The 3827-nt window shown below is 35.8% G+C and overlaps 1 pseudogene; it reads left to right on the top strand.

The window, feature by feature from the left end:
* Positions 1 to 699: 699 nt before the first annotated feature.
* Positions 700 to 1497, top strand: LOC148955905 (uncharacterized; annotated as a pseudogene).
* The last annotated feature ends 2330 nt before the right edge of the window (positions 1498 to 3827 follow it).

Below are 3827 nucleotides of genomic sequence, written 5' to 3'. Positions count from 1 at the left end.
AGTTCAGATTAAAAAACACCGGTGTCAATACAGCCCCACAGGGCCCGGGTGCAGTCGTTGTAAGTTATGCCCTGGGTGTATATGGCTGTTATGCAAGGGATGCTCGTATAAACGTCATAGAGGGCTCATTTGATTGGAAGATGAAAGTTGTAGTTCACTTTTCAAGAGTCAAAAGGGTTCGGAGAGCAGCTAGTCCCCCCAACGTCCTTTTTCTCCCAAATGCATCAAATAAAAATTTTGAGATGACTATTTTGTTAATAATAGTTCAAGGGTCAGATAAAAAAATTTCCTTTGCCGACACATCCCTCCAGGGCCCGGGGACAGGCATTGTAAGTTATGCCCTGGGGGTAGATATGGTTCTTATGGAAGGATGCTCTTATCAGCTCCAGAGAGGGCTCATTTGATTGGAAAGTGAAAGTTCTAGTTCACTTTTTAAGAGTCAAAAGAAACCGGAGGGCAATCACCCCCCCCCCCCTTCCACGCCATTTTTCCAAAAATGCATCAAATAAAAATTTTGAGATAGCCCTTGTGTTAAAAATAGTTAAAATGTTAGGAATTCACGCCCCTGCAAGTGCACCGAAATATTCATCCTCCTTTCATAAGAAAATATTAAGTTTGACCTGAGGTTTGACTTTATTCTCATTTTCTATGACATGTTGTCACTAAGATCTAGTCTCTAAAATCACCTATTTTTCAGATATGCATAGTCTTAGAGTCAGAAGTCTAGACGATACAATAAACGAAGAGATAAAGCCTAGAGCTCTCACAGGAAGAACCCACGTTGACAATTTCTTACACCAGGTAGTGATTCCGGGTCACATTACAGAAGTATATGGAGAGGCTGGAGCTGGCAAAAGCCAACTCTGTATTCATCTATCTGCTCTTTCCTGCATAAATAACAACAAAGTGAATTTTATTGACACAGAGGGCAAGTTTTGCATTGACAGGCTAATAGTAATTACTGTGAAGTTCGTTCAACCAGAACTAGATGATATTAAAAAACACCTTCATCACTTTCATTATTTTCTTGCAAAAACGCCTTTGATGTTGGAAGAAATTCTTAAGAACACAATGAAGCAGCAGATCAGATCAGAAGAAATAATAATTATTGACAGCATTGCCGGTGCATCTTGATTTTATTTTGATGCTTTCCAAGAGCTAAAAGTTCACCTTCTTAAAGTTAGATCTTGGTAACAGACTTTGGCAGGTTTACATTAAGTGCCTGTACTTGCCACCAGTCAAACTGCCGCTGATATAACAAGTTTTGTTGAATATGCAGCTTTATTTTCTGCTTGGGGCAAGAATTCGAATTTAAGAATTAGAATGACAGCGAACAGGGGCAGTAGTGAGGGAAGCGTTCATAAATGATAGTGGAAAAGATGAACATTCCCTATCATCAAGCTAAAGTGTCTAATTTAGATTATCATATTACCAGTGCCGGAATTTCTCATGTGCATTGCAATTGTTAAAATTCCAAGGTTTATCTGTTTTCAAATACATGCATTCTTGCGTATCAAATGCATAAATTCCTAGCCAAACAGTTCGTCGGAACGAAGCGAAAGGTAAACGACTCGGCTTAAAAGTAACTGAAAAGGAGTTTTGATAAAAATACATATACCTAAAAGTTGGGTTTTTATGATGATTCGAAATATATGAAATTCATCAAGTTTAAACTTACCCATATTAGAGCTTTTCATTAGCCATTTTTTCAAAATTGTCCGAAATTTAAGCAACTATAAAAGTGGTTGACAAATCCTCCAGAGCCCCCGGGGCAAGGGCTGTAAGTTGCGCAAGTTGCCCATTGATAAATTATAGGGTTTTGGTGGAAGGGGTGGTCGTATTAAATTTGGAGGGGGGTCATTCAATTGGAGATTGAAAATTCAATTCCTTTTTTAAAAGTCGAAAGTGATTAAAAGGCGAATAGCCCTTGGAAATTTAAAGCCAACTAGCCACTGGAAATTGAAAGTTCTAGTTCCTTTCTTAAGAGTTAAAAGTGACTAAAGAGCAACTAGCCCCTCCGTTCAGTTTTTTTTTATGTTTTACACGGGGAGGAGGGAGGATGTCAAGGTAATTTGAGGAATATCGGGGCTTGTCGAAACTTATTTAACTTGAAAATATTTAATATCTAGGGGTGTGTGTGAATTTGTCGTTTTTCTAGTTTATAGTGGAAAGCGCTAAAAATTATGTTTTTCAGTAAAAAATTTCCCTATAAAAGGGGATTTTCATCATTTAGGACAAATTCATAAGTAAGAAGTAAGTACCAGTTCGTATTTTTTTTTTTAAGTAATCGGATTAACGACGCTTCTTGATTACTAAGGTCCCTGCGTCGTCCCTGCAGTGTTTTACTACAGTAAGGTTTGATCTAATGGTCTCGTATTGCCTCAATCTAAGGTCCCTTCTTTAATTTTTGTAACAAACTATGACAGCGGAATCTTTTAAAGAATAGGAATAATTGTCACATTCTGTTCAAATGCTTTGAAAATCTCCAAATTTTTAATTTCAGGTTATCTTTCTGTCACCAGAATATAAAAACTTTCAAGACAGTTCCCATGACGCTTAAAGGAAACCGTAATATGACTTCTTTGTAAATATTGCATTCAAGGTTTTCCGTTATTGTTAGTTGTTTGTGTCAACATAATAAAACAAAATGAAAATAATACAACTTGGAGGCATGAATATTTGCAAGAATTTGAAATGGGCTGCCACATGGTGATATCAACTTGATCCTCAATACTATAAGAATAATCTCAAATCCAGTCTGCTGCGGTCGCTATGAATTATATTCAATTAATATTTTTTGTGTTATCACAGACATTAGCTGTAAAAATTCAAAAGGTTTTATGAAACTCTTCTAAATTGACCATAGCCATTGACCAAAATTGACAATAAGGTGAACATAACCGTACTCCCGACTAGGCCCACTGGATGGGTCGCTCTGAATAGGCCACTCTCGTTTTCCAAAGATCTCCAATTTTTTCAAACTACTTTTTCTTCTTTTCTCCTTGTGTACAGAATCAATTAGTGAATATTTTGCTATTTAGTTTTACTAAATAGCTAAATACTAAAATTGTTTTTACTCTCAAATAAAATGCTCCTAGCGTTGTCTCAGCAAAAAGTCATATGCCCCAAAAGTATTAAGTCGATTTTATTTATTATGCTGACACAAACCAGCTAACACTAGTTAAAAACACTGAAAACTAAATTTTCAAAAAATCCCGTAAGGGTTTACTTTAAGTATAATAGGGGCTAAAGTATAATAAGTAGAAAACATAGTTTGTAGTCACTGAACATAGGCCTCTTGCTTGTGAAGATACACAACGATAATTCTACACGTTACAGAATACAAATGAATTAAGGATTGCATTAACCTAAGGAATTTTCATAGGTTGTTCTTGTGTCATCTGTTGTGCAGCCCACTGAAATGCAGCATCTAAATAAAATTAGCATTTTTTGGTAATTAATATATAGATTTTCTTCGTTAAAAGATCCCCCGGCTCTCCTACATGATAAGTTAATAATATATGTAAATAATAAAACCCAAACTAGGAAGATATGAAAATGTTTGTTTTGGCGCTCTTGTAGAGCAAGGCTCTTGTGCCTTTTGGGCATGGCTAAGTCATATATCTTCGGCATAATGTAAAGAAAACAAAATAAAATAGAAAGATTTTGTTTTATTTATTTACATAACAGAAATCGTCTCGAGCTTAATAAAAACAGAAAGTGATTCTAAAAGAAGAAACAATTATTGGTCGGGAATTAATTAGAAAATTCCTTGTGACAGGCGGGATTGAACAGAGAAACCAATAATCGAGAAACTCAGTCTCTTC

The sequence above is a fragment of the Artemia sp. Qi Xiang Cuo genome, chromosome 1 (genome assembly GCF_049724085.1).
Source record: "Artemia sp. Qi Xiang Cuo chromosome 1, ASM4972408v1, whole genome shotgun sequence".
In the NCBI taxonomy this organism is placed as follows: domain Eukaryota; kingdom Metazoa; phylum Arthropoda; class Branchiopoda; order Anostraca; family Artemiidae; genus Artemia; species Artemia sp. Qi Xiang Cuo.
The sequence above is the reverse complement of the archived record's forward strand: the minus strand, read 5'-3'. Positions and strand labels throughout refer to the sequence as shown.